This window comes from Pleurodeles waltl, chromosome 3_1 (assembly GCF_031143425.1).
Source record: "Pleurodeles waltl isolate 20211129_DDA chromosome 3_1, aPleWal1.hap1.20221129, whole genome shotgun sequence".
NCBI lineage: Eukaryota > Metazoa > Chordata > Amphibia > Caudata > Salamandridae > Pleurodeles > Pleurodeles waltl.
This window is the reverse complement of record NC_090440.1, coordinates 357,565,536-357,590,643: the sequence shown is the minus strand read 5'-3', so window position 1 is coordinate 357,590,643 and position 25,108 is coordinate 357,565,536.

Below are 25,108 nucleotides of genomic sequence, written 5' to 3'. Positions count from 1 at the left end.
TTTGGGTACTTTGGGAGGAGGGGCACAGAGACAGTGGGAGAGAACACAGGAACGTGTGCATGGATGTGGGGGTGGTGACTGCCAGTGAGGGGCGTGTACTGATATGCGGGATGGTGGTAGTGGATGCAGGTGTGAGTGTAGATGCTACCGGGAGGGAGGTGGATGATGAGGAGGAGGGGGACAGAGTAGAGGGAGTGGATATTGTTATGTCTGCTTCTGGATGGTGTTTGTGTGAGTGCCTGTGGGATGATGTGTGGTGCTTGTATTTGCCTGAACCACTCCTGTGTGTTGTCCCGGGTGAATTCTGGTCTGAATGTGTGCTTGGTATAGTCTTGGGTTGAGGGGATTGGGACTGGGTAGAGAAAGTTGGAGGGGGAAGGCTAGAGACAGAGACAATGGCTGCCATCAGGGAGGATGCCAGAGCCTGGAATGATCTATGTTGGGCCTCCACGCCAGAGTGAATGCCCTCCAGGAATGCATTTGTATGTTGCAAATGTCCTGCCAGCCCCTGGATGGCATTCACAATGGTTGACTGCCCAACAGAGATGGATCGCAGGAGGTCAATAGCCTCCTCACTCAGTGCAGCAGGGCCAACTGGGGCAGGGCCTGAGGTGCCTGAGGCGAAGGAGATGCCCAGCCTCCTGGGTGAGCGGGCACGGGAAACTCGTTGAGGGGCTGCTGGGAGGGCGGTGTTGGTATGGGGGTGGCGGCTTTACCTGTAGTTGGGGTGGGCACAGAGCTGTCTGCCATCACCAGGGAGCTTCCATCGGAGGAGGTATCACTTTCAGAACTATCCCCTCCAGTCTCCGCCGTGGTGCTCCCCTCGCCCTCTGTCCCACTGGTGCCCTCACCGTCGGTAGATTCGGCCTTCTGGGCCCTGTGGGATGCAGCTCCCTCAGTCGCCGGTGCCTGTGCTCCTCCGCCAGATGATTCTAATGCACAAAAGGACAGGGTGACAAAACAAAAAGGAGGGGGAAGAGACAGAGGATACACTTGGTCAATGCCAGTAACAACACCACCGTTGGCGTGCACAACACACAGGAGACAGCCCTATGCACTAGGCAATGCACTGCCAGTCACAATGCTAGTCACCAGGCCATGGACAATAATACCAAACGCCAGTTGCAGCATACCTGAGACGCACAGATCCCTGTTCAGTAGTGGATGCTCACTAGCATTTTTGGGGGTGGAGTGCATCAGCCCCTGCCCAACATGGAACCTACTCTTCAATGTTCGGCCTGGGCTAGGGACACCCACAGGTGCACATCCCCCACCCAGATACCATCCCTCCACACGCAAGTAGTATATTGGAAACTGTACTCACCCCCTTGTGACTGCTGTGATGGCCTCAAGCACCCATCCAGCTCCGGATAAGCCAACGCCAGTATGCAGAACATCAGGGGGGTCAGGGTTCGACGGGCACCCCTTCCTTGTTGGGAGGCCATCCCCCAGCTGGGCCACCGCCGTCTTCCTTGCCCAGCGTCTCAGGTCCCCCCACCGTTTCGTACAGTGGGTGCTCTGCCTGCTGTAGACCCCCAGGGTCTGCACATCCCTGGTGATGGCACACCATATAATCTTTTTCTGATGGGTGCTGACCTTCAGAAAAATAAAAATAGAAAATGGTATCACTCATACCGTCCGGCCTGTTACACTCATGGCCCACCATATCCCTCTTATCCCCTTACGCACACACATTGCCCACCATACATGCTGCACGCTGCCCAGGACCCCTCAACCACCCCTCTTACACGAGGCCTTCACACACAGCACTCCATTCATTCATGCCCCATGCATTGTGCATACAGTGTACTCACCTGTTGGTCAGGAGGCCCATAAAGCAATCGGTACAAGGGTAGGACCCCATCCACCAGTCTCTCCAACTCTGCAGTAGTGAAGGCAGGGGCCCTTTCCCCAGTGACTCGAGCCCTGGTCGCTTCCAGACACAGGTCACAGCAGCACTTGCAGTGTAGGTCCTCTCCTGTTGAAGGTCAGGTAGCAAGTTAGTGAACAGATAGAAAATGGTGGTCACATCCGCAGCAGTGCATACCGTCACCGCCAGCGTACATCACCATTGCCTACCGTAACCCATAGGGCCCATGATAACCAATGAGGAGTTGCACGGCGGTACTCGACCGCCTCCCGCAACAGCGTAAGATGTCAGCTGCATTACCTCATTTCCACCTGTTCCTTCACACAGGACAGGCGTCAGCCATTTCGGGGGCGGCAGACCATGGCACCTAACTGCATCACAGCAGACATAAGCACATTTTGGGACTAAACATCAACATACTGGTTCAGTCACAACATGCAATGCATTGTACATTGAGGAGATGTTGAAAACTGACCAGATGCTCATCGTTTTGCCGCCTAGATTGCAACCGCTGAGGATGAATAGGCGATGGAGACATCCCCCCATGTACAGGCCCCTGGTGGACGTGGAAACAATGGAGGACAGGCACATTATCCTCACCTACCGACTTGATAGGGCCACAATCCAAGAGCTGTGTGCCCAATTGGAGCCAGACCTGATCTCAGCTATCCGTCATCCCACTGGGATCCCCACTCTTGTGCAAGTCCTATCTGTGCTCCATTTCTTGGCAACTGGCTCCTTCCAAGTGACAGTGGCCTTGGCAGCAGGAATGTCACAGCCAAAGTTCTCAAACATGCTGACCAGAGTGATGTCTGGCCTGATGAAACTCATGCACAGATACATCGTATTCCCCCAGGTGGAGGATTTGGCCACAGTGAAAGCTGACTTTTATGCAATGGGACATATCCCCAACATTGTTGGGGCACTTGATGGTACATATATTGCCTTTGTCTCCCCCCCCCACCCCGAAGAAATTAACAGGTGTTCAGAAATCAAAAGAGCTTTCACTCCATGAATGTTCAGATAGTGTGCCTGGTGGAACAGTACATCTCCCATGTGAATGCAAAGTATCCTGGGTCTGTGCATGATGCCTATATCCTGAGGAATAGCAGCATCCCATATGTGATGGCTCAACTCCAGAGGCACCGGGTGTGGCTAATACGTAAGCCCATGGTCCCCACCCAGTGTATGTTGGGTTGGCCCTAAGGGTGACTGTCTGGCTAACAGGTATCCCTCAATATTTTCAGGTGACTCTGGTTACCCCAATCTCTCATGCCTACTGACCCGAGTGAGGAATCCCAGGACAAGGGCAGAGGAACGTTACAATGAGGCACATGGGCGAACAAGAAGAATTATAGAGTGAACCTTTGGCCTCCTGAAGGCCAGGTTTCGGTGCCTCCATCTAACAGGTGGTTCCCTGTGCTACTCACCCAAGAAGGTGTGCCATATCATCGTGGCATGTTGCATGTTGCACAACCTTGCCTTGAGACGCCAGGTGCCTTTTCTGCAGGAGGATGAGGCTGGAGATGGGCGTGTGGTAGCGGTGGAGCCTGTGGACAATGACGAAGAGGAGGCAGAGGATGAGGATGTGGACAACAGAACATCTATCATTCGACAGTACTTCCAGTGACACACAGGTAAGACACTGTTACTTCACCTTCCATTGCAGTTTTGTGTTGTAAATTTACACTGGCAGGCTGCTGTTCCCACTACTATGGCCACTTACTGTACTCTTTGACATGTCTATTCACAGATATCTTATCTGTGCCCTACTCTGGCACCTGGTGTATTGACTGCAGCACAATACAGGTCATACCTATGAATACATTACTGTACAGTCTAATTGCAATGTCTACAGATTGTTAAAGGAATGCATATTTAAATCATTTGACATACTACAGACTTGTATTTTTTCAAAGGGTGTTTATTTAATTACTGAAAAGTTAATGAGGATGTGCAGTGGGCTTGGGTAATGGTGGAGGAGAGTCCAGGATTGAGTCCATTCTGTTTGTATCACAGGTGCGTTGTCCAAGGGGGCATAGGAAGTGGAGCAATGGCAGTTCAAGGTGGACAGGGTGACAGAGTGGGACACAAGGGTGACAATCAGGAGAGTCTTATTTCCTGGCGGGGGTCTTGGCAATGTTCTCTGGCTTCTGTCTGGATCGCAGGGACCGTTTGCATGGTGATTCTCCTTCTGCAGGGAAAGGGGTGCTGATGGCCTGTTGTTCCTGTAGTGGGGCCTCCTGTCCACTAGCGGCAGCAGAGGTCGAAGGCTGTTCATCGGTGTGGCTAGTGTCAGGGGCCTGTTGGTGTGCCAGTGCCTCCCTCATGGTGTTGGCCATGTCTGCCAGCAATCCTGCAATGGTGACCAAGGTGGTGTGGATGCCCCTCAGGTCCTCTCTGATCCCCAGGTACTGTCCCTCCTGCAGCTGCTGGGTCTCCTGCAACTTGTCCAGTATCTGGCCCATCGTCTCCTGGGAATGGTGGTATGCTCCCAGGGTGTTGGTGAGTGCCTCGTGGGGAGTCGGTTTCCTGGGCCTGTCCTCCCCCTGTCGCACAGCAGTCCTCCCAGCTTCCCTGTTGTTCTGTGCCTCTGTCCCCTGAACCGTGTGCCTACTGCCGCTGACCCCAGGTCCCTGATCTTCCTGTGTTTGTGGGGTTGACTGGGGTTCCTGTAGTGGTGGACACACTGCTGATTGACGTGTCCTGGGGACAGAGGTATGGGCCCGATGGGTGGGTGCTGTGCTGCGGTGGTGTTTCCTGAAGGGGAGGCTCTGTGGATGTATGGGACTTTGGTTGGGTAACCGACTGTCCGGAGGTCCCTGATGGGCCAGGTTGGTCATCCAGATCCAGGAGAGTAGAGCTGCTGTCATCACTGTGGACCTCTTCTGGGGGGGGGAGGGGCTGGTTGTTGCTTGCACCTCCTCTCCAGTGCCGTTGGGTGTGGGACCTGTGGGGATGTAAATGCAGTGTTAATGTTTCTGCATCTGACATCTTGTGCATGGGTGTGTTGCCCTGTATGTTTGTGAGTCCCCCGTTAGCTTTGTCTTGTGTGAGTAGTTATTTTGTGGGCTAGGTGGCTTTCTCTAGTGTGCATGCTGTGGTGATGGGTGTCCATGCAGGGCTATGAGTGATGTCCATGAATTGGTGGTGCATGCAGTGCTGGGTACAAGGATGGTGGGTTGTGATGGTGGGGTGTATGTGAGGTGGTGGTGTGATGGGAGTGAGGGTAGGGGTGGGGTTATGTTATGGCATGCAGGCAGGAGGGGGTGATAGTAATAGAGATTTGACTTACCAGAGTCCAGTCCTCCTGCTACTCCTGCCAGGCCCTCAGGATGCAGTATTGCCAAGACTTGCTCCTCCCATGTTGTTAGTTGTGGGTGAGGAGGTGGGGGTCCACCGCCAGTCCTCTGTACAGCTATCTGGTGTCTTGCAACCACGGAACGCACCTTCCCGCGTAGGTCGTTTCACCTCTTCCTGATGTCATCCCTTGTTCTGGGGTGCTGTCACACGGCTTTGACCCTGTCCATGATTCTCCGCCACAGCTCCATCTCCCTTGCAATGGATGTCTGCTGCACCTGTGATCCGAATAGCTGTGGCTGTACCCGGATGATTTCCTCCACCATGACCCTTAGCTCCTCCTCTGAGAACCTCGAGTGTCTTTGTAGTGGCGTGGGTGTAATGTGTGTGGTGTGTGTGAGTGTGTGTGGGGTGATGTGTTGGGGTGTGTGCTGTGAGGTGCGTGGATGGTGTATGGGTGATGGTGTTATGTGGCTCTGGTTCTGTGGGTGAACTTGGTGTGTCTATCTCTCAATTGTCAATTCTTTGAGTCGTAAAGGGGTGTGGGTAATGTGGGTGGGTGTTTTATAGTGGTGTGGTGTGTGTGTGTCAGGTGTGTGTAGTTTGTATTGTCCAATGTAGTGTTGTATTGTTAGGTTGTGTGTATTTCGAGTGCAGCGGTATGTACCGCCAATGGTTTACTGCGGTTGAATGTCTGCCGCTGTGATTCGTGGGTCATAATGCTGTGGGCGTAGTTCTGTTGGCGTAACGGTGTGGGTTTTGGTACCGCCATTTTATCACTGACCTTTGGGCTGGCGGACTTCTGTTTGTGTCTGTATAGTGACAGATTGTTATGTGTGGGTCATAATATGGGTAGCGGTATACCAGTGCGGTATGTTGGCGGCAGCCGGCATGGCCGTAAGCGGGACTTACCGCCAATGTCATAATGAGGGACATAATTTTGTTTTGTTTTAGTGATCTATATCATGCAGTTATTTTGAAGAGACGATCCAGATGTTTAGTGTTCGGAAATTCTAGATTGTTGGCAATTCTGCTTATTCTTGCAGCAATTAGGTTGCAGAGACTAGCATGTTGAAAGAAAAGAAGCTTCTGCCAGTTTTAGCTTTTTAAGAGAACGATGGTGATAAGTGCAGAGTTTGCCTTAAAGGAAAAGTGGGCCTAGTTCACTGAGTGCTCTGTTTGATGCTCTTTCCTTTCAATGGTTATATGTCAAGCCACAAGCACATGAAGGTTCGTGTTGTGTGAGTCTGAATAGACAGAGAAGCTGTCTTGTTGCTACATTCTGATTTGTCTCTAACTTAGGCATTAGGAAGGCTCTGAGGACTAGCTGGTGGGAATATTTGTTGTGGAAAAATACTGGATAATGGTTGCTTGAACATTTTGATGAAAACCTAATTATGATCAAATTTGGGGTTGGTCTAGAAGCTGTGCTTAAAAACCTGTTTTTCCTGAGATTACAAGAAGAGATGTAAGTTCATAAGCCCCCCTAAATGTCTTATTTCAACTTAGTGAAACGGTGGTGCACCTTGCCAGATGGTGGTAAGCTGCTATTTGGTTCAGTGCTCTGTGTGATTATCTTAACCTGCCATGTATTTCACTTGAGATGGTTTGACCTATTCCAGAGGTGAGGCACTTGTAGGCCCTGTCCGACAGTCTAGAAGTTAATATCCAATGGATAATTGAGCTTCAGTATGATTTTTCAGTTGAGGTAGAATGAAGAGTTGAGGTCAGGTGGAGGGCTAAAGTAAACACTGAAGAGGAGAGGATACATGTCAAGCATTGAACACCATGAGCAATGGAGCTCAGTGGCGAATGGAGAAGGGAGAATATTGAAGAATCCTTCACTGAGGAAAGAGGTAACCCATTTCAGGACGATTTCTTGAACTCCTAGATTGTCAAGAATCTATAACAGCTTAGGGCGATGGACAGTATCAAATGCTGAAGAAAGATCAAGTAGCTGACGTGTCCATTTAAGTCAAAAAATACTTGTACCGTCATCCTAAGTGGCATTCAATTCTTTAGAGCTGTGATTAACATGGAGTTCAGGCTGGTAGTGCAAGAAAAGGCTATTTTACTCTACAAATGTCAATATTTGTCAGAAGGAGGATCTTTCAACAAATTTACTGAGAAAGGGACTTTGGGAATTCTCAAATAATTAGAAATTGAAGGGTCGTGGACTTGTTTTAGAATCCGTTTTTTATACGAGGGTTTGACTGCAGTAGGAGTGTTCTTGTCACCCAAGAATGGTAGATAGTGCTCTGGCCATGGGGCTGCATAGCTTTATCCTGAATATTCTTGAATAGATGACTTTTGAAGTGTTAGTGAAGTTTGCAGGAGCTAATAGTTGAAGGTTACTGAGACTGAATATGTTAGGTTATCTTCTTGTAGGAAAGTGCCTTTTTATGATCACCCCCATATTTTGGACTGATGCTGCTAGTTTTTTCGATTCTGAAGTGTACTTGAACCTGCTGCTCAGGACCCAGTGCATGTGATCTCAACCCTCAAAATGTAGGTACTCTTCAAGGTTTATATAAATATGTGATTGGCATATTTAACTTAAGTATGAATCACTAGCAGATGGTACAAGGTGCACAAAGGGCTAATAGCTTAAATGCCACTGGTGGAGTGCAGCACTTACTGTGTCACTGATTATTAGGCACTGACAGAGTGAAAACATGGCTCTGAGTCTGCCATTGCAGCCTAGTCTGGCAGCATTTAAACTGCCAACCTGACATGGCAAAATAAACCCTTTTTGCCAAGTCCAACCTTTCATTTTTAATATTTAAAATTCACCCCAGGGAAGGCCTTAGTAATCCCCAAGGCAGGTTGCTAGATCTTAAAAGAAAATGTTTCTTTTGTTATTTACATGTCCCAACAGTGAAAACTCGAGGTAATTTTCCCTGTAGTAAGGCCGATAGTTAGAAATATCTCTATTGACCTAGTCCAAGATGGCCAAAAGGCACCTAGTATTTTCTATGGTCGTCACAACACAGGAAATACTTCCATTTTTTTTTTACGAAATCAAGAAAATTTCAACATGGCACCTTTTAAACATACCATCATTATACTTTAATGCATGCTTTTTGAAATTGACACAAGTATGACAGTACAACATACATTCAAAGTAAATGGATTACATTTATTGTTTTAATGACTCGTACCTAGAAAGATATGGATTTGTCATTTAAAGAATCAGTTTGTGGTTGATATACAATTGTTTGATATTTACCTCTGGTGTTTGTAACATATCTTGTAAGGGGACTGGATGTCCTTTAATAACCAATTTCAAAATATCCAACATGCTTCCTGTGGTTTAACGACTGGAGTTCTTAAACACACATTGAGGCAGATTTGAGGAAAGCGCCTCTTAGAACCCCCCTACCGCCACCATGTGTGCCCCGCATTTAAGATACAGTGCACCATGGCGCAGGGTAGGGGAAAATAGCGTCAACATTTTTGATGCTATTGATGTAGTGTTCAGGATTAGCTCCAAAATGTTGGCGCTAACCCTGAACAGTACATAGGTGCACATTTACACAATGGTGTGCCCCCTTTTAATGCCTGCTCTGAGCAGGCGTTAAAAGTGCCGAAAAAATTACACAAAGAAATCTCTTAGATTTTATTGTGCCCTTTTTTTCGTCCCCCTAACGGAGGAACACCCCCTTTGCATACATTAAGCCTGGCACAGGCAGAATGTAGTGCAAAGGGTTACAAAGTGTCACAATGCATGCATTGCACCACTTTGTAAATATGGCGAGGGGAAAAGACAACCTTAGCGCTTCCTTAGCGTCAAAAAAATGATGCTATGTTGGCGTTAAAGTGGCGCCAGGCCTCTTAAATGTGGGCCATTATGTTTTAAAACCCAGTACAATACTGTCCTGGTCCAAGATAGGTGAAAGGCCCTGTTATTTCCAATAGTTGCTCGGTTAAACAGTTGACAGCTATCCTCTCATCTATTAAAAAGACGTTTTAAATAGTTTGTTTAATTGTTGTCCCGGTCCAAGAGCTCCAGCTATTTGGGAACGTTTAGCAAATTAATTCATGCTGGTGGTTCTGTCTCAATATTGCCGAAGGGCTCCTTTTATACCTAATGGTCTTTTTCCAAGATGTTTTCAGAGCGTTCCTCTTGTTCGTTATGAGGACATTTGAGAATGACTGAGTTAATTTCGACATAAAACGTTATTGAGAAAAACTATTATAATGTGCTTCGTTCACAGGGAACTGCCAAAATTGATGTCAAGCTACATATATTTTTTGGGATTGATGGAAAATAGAATATGTCGAAGAAGACAAAATAGGTAAGGTTGGTGCATTAAGTTATGCTAGAAATACACTGGACCATTTGTCTAGATCTATGCTAGAGTAAGAATTAAGAATTTGTTTTTTTTTCTTTAAAAACAGGTTTATGTATTTGGTATGGTTGTGTGTCCATCTAATATGAATACGACTTGATCAATAACGATTGGCGAGTGCCCAATGTTGTTTAAATGATTGAATTATCGGGTATTTTTAACTACAATATTGTTGTTTCTTATGATGTGGCTCATGAGTTTGGTTAATCAGTCTCTGTTGAGTATCATAGGCCATTCCTATTGTAAAATAATAAATAATGTAAATTGTATAAATATTGTTTAGTGATTAAGTACTATTACAGAAGGATGACAACGTGGATGTTGAAGTAATAATCAATAATAATGCTGCAACAATCTATATGGTAATTACACATGGCCTGTGTCATTTTCTGACCTTCGGCCACATACCAGTGCGGTAGTGTCCTCGAATATGATTTAATTTGTTTTTATGAATATCTGTGTGTTTTTTATACATTATGGCAGCCCGCAAGAAATCCTGTTGCTTTCGGAGCGCCACACATTGGCTGTGTTTTTCGTGGCACAAGAAACAAATCGAGAATATCTTGTTAAACTATAAACTATCTTCTTAATTTTGGATTATAAATTGCTCAATTTATAGAACACTTGTGGAACATGAACTTCTTTGATACACAGCGATCTTGTTTACTTGTGATTTGTTTACGCTTTACCGTGTGCCCCTCTCACTTTCATTTACATTACACCCGAATCACTGCTGAACGGAGATTTAAAGTACATTTTAATACGAAGGTGACTTTAGAAAGTCACAATTGCTCTACCCCGAAGTTCTAGTAGCACTGCTTATTAACTACAGCAGTTGTCAGCTGAGACAGCCTGCTGTCCTTCTGCCAGGATGTGTAAAGCGCTCCCAGGAAGTGGTACAAAGGGTCTGCTGGAGGAAGGAGGTGTGATCTGACAGGATGACCCAAAGACCGTCGCTACAGGTAGCCCAGCCTCAAAGGAGCACCTTGCCTCTGAGAGGCAAATACAGGTTAATCATGACCAGCCCACTCCTTTGTGTGAGTAAACAGACTGACATATTCTCGACAGGGGGAAACCCATTGCAGAATAGGTTTTGCAGGAGTGGTGTCTAATTATACTAGAAACACCTCAGGCGTATGGCCATAGCTCTGACCCTTGGAATAGGGTCCAAACATATTCAATTTGAGCAGAGAAATGCAACGTGGGATTGTGTAGTGCTACACCCACAGGAAATGATGTAAGATGGGGTCGGCTTGCCCCATGGGAATGGGAAGCCCCATTCTCTAGGAAGTCCACCTCACCCACAAACACAAAATTGGCATAAAATTGACACCCCCGGCTACCAGCCTCAGAACACTGCTGGAAAGAAGTCAGACCGACCCTACTGAACCTGTTGAAAGAATACTGTGCCTGCAGAGTGATGACGCAGAAACGAAGGTTTTACATTTATTAGCGCATAAACGTAGTGCCGCAATAATCAAGTGTGACTTTAACCGAACTAATAAAGATTGTACGGGGACAAATGTGCCCTCAGAGTAGTTCGCCAACATTTATAAGCGTGCTTTATATAACGTGATGTATTAGAATTGTACTAATCTGACATAACCGTAAACGTGTGCCATGATTTGCTTGTTTGAAATGTTTTAACCTAACATAACTTTAGTGGAGGCTTCGGCCTAGTTGCCTTGCCTCACGGTTTAGATGCTCGTGTTTTTCTAATGTGCTAATAAACGTGTATTTTTGCTTGAAGCTGTACTTTTCCAGTGAGATTGGTTCACATGCTTATCTTTAAGGTTTCGTGCCAGCCTGGCATCTTCTTCTTTGCTCCAAGGTCAATCTGCAGGTGCAGACAATGGAAGCTCTGAAAGTGAGTTAATTGGTAAAATATGTTGCAACTTACGTTCCCGACTCCAAGGATAATGTATGCCTAGGTAGAAGCTTGTGAATTGTTGTTTTTGATTGGACAATTTGAAGCCAACCTATGAACCCTCCAATGGAAGACCCTACTGGATTTGAACTGTTGTTTATTTAAACCTGGTGCACAAGAAGAAAGCTGCCATTACCCATTGCACCCATTGAGAGCATAAGCCATTTGCAGGACATTGCAGACATTATGGCCCATCTTGCCGACCTCGTCATTTTGCCATCTTCTACGATGCCAATTGATGTTCGACGCCATTTTGAATGAGACTTTGATGCTTTCTCTAATCGAGAGAAAGAGACTTTAAGTAATTCTCGCCCTAGAGACTTTAACTTCGATTTGCCCCTTTGCATAAAGTAGTAGTTTTGTCCTTTTATCTTGCCGCTGTGAGGCAATTGCCCCGTCCACCCTGCCCCTTTGCCCCGTCCCATGCTGATCGAAAACGGTACCTGTGAGACGAAGTCTTCCTTGAATGCTGATTGAATTTGGTAAATATGAAAGGAAAATGTACAATTGCATTGTGTTTCTTTTTAGGTAACCAACTGCTGATTTTTGATAAGAGCCCTAGTTAGGAGTTTTCCAAATCAATGTTGCTAAATTGTTTTTGCATGAAGTCCCACATGCAGATGCTAATTTGAGGTTAGATGAGGATTCATTTGTTGCACAATGCAATTTGAGACCTTGTTATGCTGACTAATGTATGCAATTAGCTCATTACAGATTATAGTTTTAGTGGTTTGCGTTGCTATTATCGAATGCATTGTTATTCAAATGCTGCATAGATTGCATCTTTTTCGCCGTTATGGACAGCTATTAATGTTCATTTACATATATCATTTGGTGTTGAGACACATTTATATCGTGCTAGCTTTGTTAATATAGGGAAATAAATTCATTAACTTTGAATGAACTGGTGTGGTTATTCGTGGCCGAAAGGTCATGGTTCGCCAAAATGTTTTCTGGATTAATTGTGAAGTGTTATGTTGATCAGGGCATTGCTTACGTTCGTTATTGATTATTGATTTGATTAAATTGACTAATCTCGGGTGAAGAGAGCCCCACTTGGTCAAAAGATTCATCGACCCAAGAGCGTCCAAATACAGGTAATTTATTAGGAAGGAACGCTCTATCAGTAGATGGTAGCAGAGGACGGTTACGCCCTTTAGGACCCCCACTCGAGAGGTATATGGTGTTGAATTAGATTTTTCTTGGGTAAAACAGATTGAGAGAATGATGATGCCCTAAGTCCCCCGCGACTTTCCCGGGATCTCGGAGCTTGCGAATGGAGAGAATGGAGGTGTGAAATCGGCGTTGGCGGTACTAGTGACGGTATGAGTGAAGTCAGGGTTTTGCGCTTGCACAGCTTATTGCCGCAGATTGTTTGAAAAGGTTGCGAGGATTTTAGAGAATAGCGGAGGTGCGAGAGTAGGGAAGTCGTCGAACTTCATGTGCATGTGGCGCTTTGTGCAGAAAAAGGTCCACGTGGTTGTTGTTGTTGAGACGGGCCCTGCGAGGTCAAGAGACTCCGGAGTATGTTGAAAAGTGTATGAGACACTTGTTTTATGTTGTGGTCTGGTCGGTTTAATAGGTTGACCGGGCGTGGTCAACGAGTCGGTACGTGTGTTAAGGGAGTGAAAGAAAACTTCGACTTCGGGCTTTGACAAATTCTAAGTGCACTAGAATAGATCATTGACAAGTTGAGAGCAGAGTCTGCGGGTCAGGATTTGCTTGCGAAAGTGGGGACCGAGAAAGATGGAATAACTGCCGAGGCTAGTGAAAAATCCCTAAGGTCCTGAAGCGATTGTGTTACCCTTCCTGTAGTAAACCGACAGATCTGTTTTATTATTATTTGGTTGCTCGCGATACATGCCAGAAGTTGTTACGAGAGGAGCGGAGTGAAGGAGGACAAGCCGCGAGGCTTTGTCAGCCGCAGTGTGTGTGAGTGTGACGTCACTAGGAGCCGCGCTGGGATAGGTTGGTTGCAAAGAAGGGCCGCGCACGGATTGGACGCAGTCCGTGGGGCTCGATTGGAAGGGGAAAGGCAAGCGAAGAGTATTCCGGGAATTAAAGTCACTTATTGATTACAAACTTTGTGAAATAAAAGACGAGAAAATGAAATTTTTTAAAGCATTAAAGAGTGTCTTACATTAAAGCGAGCGTAGGAGAGGAGACGCCACCCGAAGGTACACCAGCTTACATTGTAATGGAGGAAAGGGGGGTAGCTCCGTGCCTTTGGCTAAAGCAATGGCACAAGCTGACAGAGAGACATGGGAGCGTAGTGTTCCCGATCCATGGGACATTCAATATAAGGATCCTAGAGAATTTGAGATTCGCGATGTACGACATGAAGGTACCTCCAAGGCCAGCACAGTTTGAGGCTCTAGCGATTTGGGAACTAATGGCTAGACAGCAACAGCAAAAGAAGTTCGAGACCAGGATAAGAAAGGTAGAAAAGACACTAGCGGACGCTAGGTGGGATAATGCACAGAAGGTGTGGAGGTCAGATATATTGCAGGGGATAAAATTGTTTCCCGCAATTGCTAAGGAAGAAGAGGCGACAGGCAAGAAAGCTACCTGTAAGACAAACAGGAGGTGTTCCAAAGATAGAGAGGACGAGGAAAAGTTAAGGAGAGAAGAGGAGTTAGAGGATGAGGAGTTAATCATGCAATTGCTGAACGACCGTCCACCACCTTATGCAGAGAGTGGACAAGGTCCAAGTACCAGTTCTGCCCCTCCGGCACCGGTACAGAATAATGAAACTCCGAGTTCAGAAACGCCATCGGGATCTAAGGACCCGAGTTTACTGTTCACCCCGCAGATACCGCAGGTTAGGAGAATATATCCAGATGTGCCTATATTGAAAACAGCAGAAAATTATCAGCCGCAGGTCCCAAGGTACTACAGCAGTGACAACAGTACGGGAATGATTCTAGATCCAACCGTAATGGGAGTACAGAATGGTCGCAACCCAACATTGGCACAAGCTGAATCAACCCAGTTTTTGATGCCTCAAAAGCAGATGCAGGGGGGAACCGCACGTGCTCAGATGACGGGGAGTCAGACGGGCATGCCGGCAATGATGACCCATAGTGTGGGAATGAACATGCCTCAGAATATGGGGAATGGACAGAACCCAGATGCGATATCCCTACCCATTACTGTAGGTCCACCGGTACCTTTGTACATTCAGCCTAACTCAGGTATGAGCGGTCAAGGATCAATGGTGCAGAGTGGGACGGAAAGGAGGTGCATAGAAAACACTCCAGAGACAACTCCGATAGCGGCTCTGCCAACTGGATCTGGGTCTTTGATGGAGTTTAGTCCCATATGTGCTCAGTCAACAGTGGTGAGGTCGAGTCCCCCGCTGATGATACCGCTATCATCGAACACTGAAAAGTTGCCGCAACCATCAATGGCAGTCGATGTGAATGCTACACTGATGGGGTTGAATGCGCAACAGCTGACACAGTGGTTCAACAGTCTGAATTCCACACAAAGCTCAGCCAGTGGGAAGGGAGAAGACTATCTGAATAAGGTCAGGTTGAACATGGAAGCAGAAGAATTGGTGGAAGGGACTATGGGTTTGAACAGGTTAGAGTCCTACTCGGAAGAAGAGCTGAGGTATCTATGTCCTAGGATTACGAGAGAAGTGAACAAGGTACATAGAAGGTTGCAAGAAATAGCTGACAAAAACGGGGTTGAGATAGACAAGACAAAACACTTGAGCAGGAGCTATAGATTGGATTTCGGGACCACAGACTTTGAACACATGAGGTCAGCAGGCATGAAAACGCACCTTAGAGAATTGCTGCAGAGTGCACAAGTGTGGAGGTGCTTAGACAAATGGGAAAGCAGATGGGCAAAGAAAAAGGAAAAGAGGAAAGACAGTGTCCCAGAGCACAACGAGAAAAGACCGCAGAGTAGTGATGCAATAACCATGTTACCAATGAGGGAGACAGCAGGGGGAAAATTAATACATGTACCGTGGCACAGAAGCGACATTCAGTCTTTTACGGATGATTTTCCCAAACTGAGAGAGAAACCGATTGAATGGTATCAACAGACTGATAGGTTTGTGAAGCTTGCAAAATGTCTTTGGGAAGACCTGAACACCCTCTTTGAGATTGTGGTTCCGGCAGATTTGTGGGAAGACTGCAAAAGGGCTGTAGGTTGGCCGACAAGTGAACCAGAGAGAGACAGGGATACGGGTGCACCATCACCTATGGTAATGAGCTTGTACTATAAGGTGATTGAGCATTTGAAGACGAAGGTTGCCGCGAAAAATGTGGATTGGCAGAAGATTGATCGAACTGCCCAAGAGGCTAAAGAGTCGATTCATGGTTACTATGAGAGGTTGTTGAAGGCGTTCAAGAACTACAGTGGCACGGAAACAATAGAGGCGAAGGACATGCTTCATTTTGTGTTTAGATTTGTGGAAGGGCTGAGACCAGAGATAAGTCAGATGATAAAGACGCATTTGATTTGTTGGCAGTCGAAACCTATTGATGAGGTGTTGAATTATGCGAAATACTGTAGCGACGAAATTGAAGTGAAACAGAAAAGGTTGAAAGAGAAAGTGATGGTGATGCAACTTAAAGCAGCTCAGACAGGTCTGCAAGGGTTGCAAGGGTTCCAACAGCAGATACCGCAGCCGCAGCCGCAGGGAAATATGGTGTTTCAGCCACAGGCGAGAGGCAGAGGCAGAGGAGGCTTTGGGAGTAATGGTCCGGATTTGAACACTGTTGCAATTCCGAATGGTGTGCAGGCAATGAAAAGGGTGATGCCGTGTCACGTGTGCGGAATCGTCGGGCATTGGAAACGCCAGTGTCCGATGGTGGTGCAGGAAGGTGCAGGTGTTGGTCAGCAAAACAATGATGTCAATGCATTCCAGACAATGAGGGGACCGAAAATGAGAGGTCCAAACCCAAATTTTCAGACCATAAATCAGCTGCAGGGATTACAGCCCATGCAGCCGCAGCAGAAGCAGATGCCCCGTATGCAGATGACGCAAATGCAGCCAATGCAACAGCAGTTTCCCATGGTACCTAATCAGCAAATGCAAATACCTTTGGCACCAGTGAGTCAGCAGCAAGTGATGGTTCCTCCACAGGTCTCGGGTCAGGTGATGAATACAAATGGCACCGTACAACAGTTCCCATTACACAGTGAGAATGGAATAAACAATGTATGGGAGAGTGAAAGTTCAGATGAGGAGGGAAATTGTGTGCTTGCAGCATCCTTGGAAGTTGATCAAAAGTGTCCATATGTGGAGGGAAGAGTTATGGGTCATCGTGTTTCATTCTTGGTTGACACAGGAGCCACACGTTCAACTGTTAGGAGCATTGAAGTACCAAATTTGCCACTCTCAGGGAGAACAGTTCAAGTAGTGGGAGTAGCAAACAGGCACCTGACGAACCCAATCACAGATCCAGTACAAGTCAGAATTGGTAACTATCAAGGGTCACATAAATTTGTGGTATGTGACTCAAGCCCGATAGCACTGTTAGGGAGAGACCTATTGTGCAAATTGGGATGTTCGATTATGTGTTCGAACGATGGAATTAGAATTCAGACGAGCAGTGATGGGGAAGAAGAGGACAGTGTAGAAGGGGATGAGATGGAAACTGTCGATGAAGAATATCCTCTGATTAACCTTTTTCCGATGATAACTGAAGAAGATATTCCAGCTGAATTACGGGAAACAGTCGGAAAGGAAGTGTGGGATATGACAGGAAAAGAGGTGGGATTGATGAAAGGAGTGGAACCAGTGAAAGTGACCGTAAAACCCAATGTAACCTTTCCCCAGACCCCACAATACCACATGGCACAAGACACCCTCATGAAAGTCGCCCAACTCATTGACAAGTTTGTAAAGCAGGGAGTACTGAAAGAAGTGTTAAGCAGTCCATGTAATTCACCAATCATGGGACTAATAAAGCCGAGTGGAAAGGTCCGAATCGTGCAGGACTTGAGGAAAATAAATGACATCATAATTAAATGCTGCCCTGTAGTACCGAATCCAGCTGTGATAATGTTTCAAGTCCCTTGCGATGCCGAGTGGTTCTCAGTCATTGACTTGTCACAAGCATTCTTTTCGGTGCCTCTTCATGAGGACAGCCAATTTCTCTTTTGTTTCAAATTCTTAGACAGAGTTTACAGTTGGTGTCGAATTCCTCAAGGGTTTTCGGAGTCACCGTCAATTTTCAATCAGATTCTAAAGAAAGACTTGGAAGCGTTAGAATTGCCATTCGAGTCAACCCTAGTACAGTACATCGATGACTTACTGATTGCATCTAAGACAGAAAGTGGCTACACAGCCGACACCATTGCTCTACTGAACCATTTGGGAAGGAATGGACACAAGGTGTCTCCTTCAAAGTTGCAGTTCTGTCAGAAGAAAGTAAAATACTTGGGTCATCAAATAGAGAAAGGGTCACGGAGAATAATGAAGGAAAGAATAACAAGTGTACTTCAAATGAGTCCACCAAAGACAAGGAGGGAGGTGAGGAAGTTTTTGGGGATGGTGAGCTACTGTCGCCAGTGGATTCCCAACTTTTCAACTCTAGCAAAGCCTTTACTGAAATTGACCCAGAAGGATGCCTTGGATGAAATTGAGCTGAAAGGAGATGAGATGGATGCTTTTATTGAATTGAAAGAATGCATGTGCAGGGCTCCAGCTTTAGGTATGCCTGATTACACAAAGCCTTTCACATTGTTTTGTCATGAACGTGATGCATGTTCTTTGTCTGCCTTGACCCAAGCCCATGGTGGCATAAACAGACCAGTAGCGTATTTTTCAGCTACTTTGGATCCGGTCGCAGCAGCACTGCCAGGGTGTTTGCGCGCCGTAGCAGCAGTTGGTATCAGCCTCACTCAGAGTGAAGGAATAGTGATGGGACACCCATTAACAGTCATGGTCCCTCACTCAGTTGAGATACTTTTGACCCGCTCCCGAACGCAACACATGACTGGAGCAAGACTCACAAGGTATGAAACAATAATTCTGGGCTCACCGAATGTGCAGCTGAAAAGGTGCACTACGTTGAATCCAGCAACCTTGCTTCCCGGTGAAAATGCTGAAATTGAGAACGCTGAAGACGTCGAGCACGACTGCCTTCAGGTGACTGAATTTTGCACAAAACCCCGACCTGATATTAGGGATACTAAGCTTGATGAAAATGACCATATTATTTTTGGTGATGGTTCATGTCTAAGAGATGGGATGGGAATTCTGAAAGCAGGATATGCTGTATGTACTGTAACAGGTGTCTTGGAAGCATCCTGGCTTCAAGGAGTTTATTCCGCACAAGTAGCAGAGCTTGTAGCCCTTACAAGAGCATGCCAACTGTCTACATTGATGAAGGTTACCATTTACACTGACAGTCAGTACGGGTTTGGAATTGTGCACGACTTTGGGCAACTATGGTCACAGAGAGGTTTCCTGACCTCTTCAGGGTCCCCAGTGAAAAATGGGGAGAGAATAAGGGAATTGTTACACGCCATTCAGATGCCAGCCGAAATTGCAGTGGTAAAGTGTAGTGCTCATACAAAAGGACAGGACTATGTTTCCCTGGGAAATGCATATGCGGATCAAGTCGCAAGATTTTGTGCCTTGAACTGTATACTGCTCAGGGATGAATGGAATTTGATAAGTGAACCAGAACTCGAACCAGCTGAAGCATTTGCCTTGAAGGTCGTGGATACAATGGATGAACTAAAAGCATTACAGAATAGCGTCAGGGAGGATGAAAGAGTTTCCTGGATTAAGTCACAATGTACAAAGAGACCAGATGAGTTATGGGTTTCAAATGAAGGAAAATTTGTTTTACCAAATAGTCTCTTATCGCAGCTAGCGCGGTTCTATCATGGGCAGGCTCACCTAGGGAAATATGCCATGATAAGATTGTTCAAAACTGATTGGTTTAACCCCAGATTCCGTCAAGTTGCAGAAGCAGTTTGTCATCGTTGTGTCATTTGTCAGCAGATGAACCCAGGAAAGGGAACGGTTGTGAACGTGAGCCACATTGGCAGGGCGGGTGGCCCGTTCAGCAGAATGCAGATGGACTTTATTGAGATGCCTGTGCATGGAGGTCTGAAGTATGTGTTGGTGAGTGTGTGCATTTTTAGTCACTGGATTGAAGCATACCCCACACGTAGAAATGACAGCCTTACAGTTGCAAAACTATTGTTGAGGGAGTTGATACCACGTTTCGGATTCCCGATCTCTTTGGAATCAGATAGAGGAAGTCACTTCAATAACGAGGTGATAAAGTTACTTTGCGCAGCGCTGAACATTGAGCAAAAACTGCATTGTAGCTATCGCCCTGAAGCCTCAGGACTGGTGGAACAGATGAATGGTACACTGAAATCAAGAATGGCGAAAATATGTGCATCGACAAATTTGAAATGGCCTGACGCATTGCCTTTGGTGTTAATGTCAATGAGAAACACCCCTGACAGAAAGACTGGATTGTCCCCGCACGAAATTCTCATGGGCAGGGCCATGAGACTTCCTGCAGTTCCCGCAAACGTGCTTTTGAATATTACAGATGATATGGTGTTAGACTACTGCAAAGGTCTGGCTGACGTGGTTCGCTCTTTCTCTCACCAGGTGGAAGCAACCACCTTGTCACCGATCCAAGGTCCAGGAAACACACTGAAAGCAGGTGACTGGGTCGTGATAAAGAAGCACGTGAGGAAGTCGTGTCTGGAACCCCGTTGGAAAGGCCCTTTCCAAGTGATCCTGACGACCACTACCGCTGTGAAGTGTGCGGGAGTTCCCAACTGAATTCACGCCAGTCATACAAAGAAAGTGTTGTGTCCCACGGATGAGGAAGTTGAAGCGCTGAAACTACCAGTACCTGATAACAAAGTGCCGAGCGCTGAGACAGAGCAAAACAGAACTAGAAGCGAACAGGCAGAAATAGAAGAGAGAGGAATATTCTCTGAGGACGAAACAACCGATTCACTTGGGGAAGACCAAGGAGAAACCTCAGACAGCGACGAAGCAGCTGAAGGTAACAAAGAGCCTGAAGCAGCTGAAAGTGACAAAGAGCCTGAAGAAAGTAACGGTGACAAAGGGCTCGAAAGAGGTGAAGAAGCAGGAGAGCCTGATCCGAGGAGGGCTTTCCCAGAAGCAGACGGTACAGAAAAAGAAAAGAAAAACCTGATTGACCCCCCAGAAGGAGGGGACAAGGCAGAACAGAACGAAACTATTCAAACTTCTTCAGAAGAGATCGCAGGTCCATCAAGTGGACACAGTGCAAAGAGAAGACCAAGTATATCACCAGTAAAACTAAGAACTAGAGAAACGTTGAACGACAGTGAAGGGCCAAGAGTGAAAGAGAAAAGAAAGGAAGTGTCTGTCGTGGTACCAACATCAAGTGAAGAAAAAGACTTGGCCAAAGAGGAAAGTACCAGTGAGGCAGAATCAAAGAGAGATGCAAAATTGAAAAGGAAAAGGAAAAGGATACCAAACAGGAGATATTCCGGTCCAGAATGGGCATATGTAGTCAATGACGATTGGACCGACGAATTTGTATCTCTTAGCCTCGAGAACGAAGAAGAAGAGATACCAATAGAAAAGAAAGGTTTTATGGACACTATTGATTGAAAGGGTGATAAATGACATTGCTTGCTATAATCTAATGTGATACAACCAGCTCAGACATTGCTAAACCGGATGAGACATTTGCTAACTTGATAAGACTTTGATAACCTGATTGACTCTTAAACCCGATTTGAGACAACGTTGCTGACTGATAAAAGAGTGAGTTATTGCCGAATTGAGACAAATGCTGCTAACCGATAAGTGACTGGGCTCCTGAAGAAAACTGTGTGAACATTGCGCTCGTTCAGCTTTGTAACTAATTGCTAAATCGTTTCTTTATAAGTGCTTCTAGCTCTCTGATTCTATACAGATCATGACTAAGTACGCTACACAAAACAGTAGAGTGAAATATTGTAAATATGCGTGTATAGGCTTGATAACTGCATGTGTACTAATAATAATGGCAATAGTGCTTGCAACGCGTGGTAAGGGTGAGAATGAGAAAATTGATGCTTCTACTTCTGCTCCTGTTACTGTCACTGAACTAACCGCATTGAAAAGACTAGAATTAGATGAGAGACACTTGCATGATCAGAAGGAACTTTCGTATAATGTTTTCTATCGCCTACTAACAGAATATGTTGAGACTATGGATGCGAAAGATTGTTATGTGTGTACACAGATACCGACATCGGTAACGGAAGGGGTGACTTATCACCACATGCCTCTTACATATGGGATTACATGTAGTTTATTAACTTCTATATTTTATGGTCAAACTAACATACAGTATTTTTATTCAAATTATGATGTTACCTTTGCATATGTTCCTATAATAACGCAACTAAGCCAGATTGCTAAAGATTGGGATGCTAAAATAATGAGGGAATTTTTCGAGCCAATGCAACCTTTTGAAACAGCTCACGCTCATAGGGAAAACTTAACCTGCTCGCTCTCTGCAGTAGAAATAAGCTTTTTAGATCGCACAGATGATAGAAGGGCACAAATGAATGCGAAATTAGAAAAAGAGCTAAGTAAGAGGACTTCAGTAGATAATTATGCTTTTGCCGCAATAAAAACACAAGGGAGAATAGCTTTAGACGCTTGGCATGTAGGGAAATTTTGTATATATCGTGGTGAATCTTATTATGATAAAATTTTCGTGGGAGCGAGTGAATGTAAACATACGTTTATCTTTAAGGCCAAATGGACATTCATGCTGAACGGACTTGACCCTGTCATACCTGGTGTATATTACATTTGTGGGCATAATGCCTATTATCGTCTTCCAAAGGGATGGTGGGGGAGATGTTATTTGGGTATAGTGTTCCCAAAGGTTTATCAACTGGATGACCTATCGGTGATTCCAAAGACGTCTGGATCTCATCGTATCCAGAAAAGAGAGACCGCAGCTGCTGTGGTAGGAGATATATTTGGAGCCATGATTCCTTCATTGGGAGTTGTGTTGAATTCCATCAAAATAAGAAAGTTGTCTACTATAGTGGATAACATGTTGACAAAGTTTTCAGGTGCTATAATCCTGATGGATGCTGAACTTGCAGCAGAAAGAGCTATGACTCTTCAAAACAGGCTTGCCCTAGACATTCTTTTAGCAAAGGATGGCGGCGTTTGCAAAATGCTTGGTGCGCGTCACTGTTGCACGTATATACCAGACAACAGTGTGAAGATTAAAACAATGCTTGCAAATCTAACAAAAGAGAGTGCAGACTTGAAGGAATTGAAAGAACCAGGAGTTTGGGAGAAGGTTGGAAAGGGAGTTGCTTCAGTGGGAAATTGGCTTGGTGGCATTTGGAATGGAATATTACTAAAAATAATACAGGGAATACTAATAGTACTAATTTGCATCTTTGGGATTTGGGGAATAAAGAGGGGAATACTAATGATCATGGCAAGAGTTAAGAGAAGGAAGGAAGAGAAAATGATGAAAAGAATGGCAGAAGAATGCAAGGCAAGAACAAGGGGAACTAAAAGGCAAAGAGAACTGACAGAATTTTAATGGAATAAAATTTGTGGGAATAGTTTTGTGTGATGACAAATATTCATCAGAGGAGGGATTGATGACGCCGAAACAAAGGTTTTACATTTATTAGCGCATAAACGTAGTGCCGCAATAATCAAGTGTGACTTTAACCGAACTAATAAAGATTGTACGGGGACAAATGTGCCCTCAGAGTAGTTCGCCAACATTTATAAGCGTGCTTTATATAACGTGATGTATTAGAATTGTACTAATCTGACATAACCGTAAACGTGTGCCATGATTTGCTTGTTTGAAATGTTTTAACCTAACATAACTTTAGTGGAGGCTTCGGCCTAGTTGCCTTGCCTCACGGTTTAGATGCTCGTGTTTTTCTAATGTGCTAATAAACGTGTATTTTTGCTTGAAGCTGTACTTTTCCAGTGAGATCGGTTCACATGCTTATCTTTAAGGTTTCGTGCCAGCCTGGCATCTTCTTCTTTGCTCCAAGGTCAATCTGCAGGTGCAGACAATGGAAGCTCTGAAAGTGAGTTAATTGGTAAAATATGTTGCAACTTACGTTCCCGACTCCAAGGATAATGTATGCCTAGGTAGAAGCTTGTGAATTGTTGTTTTTGATTGGACAATTTGAAGCCAACCTATGAACCCTCCAATGGAAGACCCTACTGGATTTGAACTGTTGTTTATTTAAACCTGGTGCACAAGAAGAAAGCTGCCATTACCCATTGCACCCATTGAGAGCATTAGCCATTTGCAGGACATTGCAGACATTATGGCCCATCTTGCCGACCTCGTCATTTTGCCATCTTCTACGATGCCAATTGATGTTCGACGCCATTTTGAATGAGACTTTGATGCTTTCTCTAATCGAGAGAAAGAGACTTTAAGTAATTCTCGCCCTAGAGACTTTAACTTCGATTTGCCCCTTTGCATAAAGTAGTAGTTTTGTCCTTTTATCTTGCCGCTGTGAGGCAATTGCCCCGTCCACCCTGCCCCTTTGCCCCGTCCCATGATGATCGAAAACGGTACCTGTGAGACGAAGACTTCCTTGAATGCTGATTGAATTTGGTAAATATGAAAGGAAAATGTACAATTGCATTGTGTTTCTTTTTAGGTAACCAACTGCTGATTTTTGATAAGAGCCCTAGTTAGGAGTTTTCCAAATCAATGTTGCTAAATTGTTTTTGCATGAAGTCCCACATGCAGATGCTAATTTGAGGTTAGATGAGGATTCATTTGTTGCACGATGCAATTTGAGACCTTGTTATGCTGACTAATGTATGCAATTAGCTCATTACAGATTATAGTTTTAGTGGTTTGCGTTGCTATTATCGAATGCATTGTTATTCAAATGCTGCATAGTTTGCATCTTTTTCGCCGTTATGGACAGCTATTAATGTTCATTTACATATATCATTTGGTGTTGAGACACATTTATATTGTGCTAGCTTTGTTAATATAGGGAAATAAATTCATTAACTTTGAATGAACTGGTGTGGTTATTCGTGGCCAAAAGGTCATGGTTCGCCGAAATGTTTTCTGGATTAATTGTGAAGTGTTATGTTGATCAGGGCATTGCTTATGTTCGTTATTGATTATTGATTTGATTAAATTGACTAATCTCGGGTGAAGAGAGCCCCACTTGGTCAAAAGATTCATCGACCCAAGAGCGTCCAAATACAGGTAATTTATTAGGAAGGAACGCTCTATCAGGAGCCAAGACAAAACATCAGAAAGAGAAAGGGCTGCTCCTATAGTCGCCTTCATGGCAAGAGACCCCCCAAGGGCTGGACCTGCTCCAGTTCATGCCAAGGACCAGTGAGTGGACTCTGAGGGCTAGTTGTCTAGCCTCCTGGTACACTTCTGGGACATAAAAGCTAAAGAAGCCTGCACCTACAAAGTGCCCAGCTGACCAGTGGCCACTGGACCTGCCCTAGACTTTGCTGGTGCAGTTAGTGAGATCGAGTCCTAGCCCAAAAGATGTGCCTCCTAGGTCCTGGATCATTGGCTAGAGGTAAAATATACTCTTTCTCTACACAGAACTGCAACTTGCAAGCCAAAGGCAAACAATAATGTTTTTTGGGCACAGGCCAAGGCTCATAGACTAACACTACTT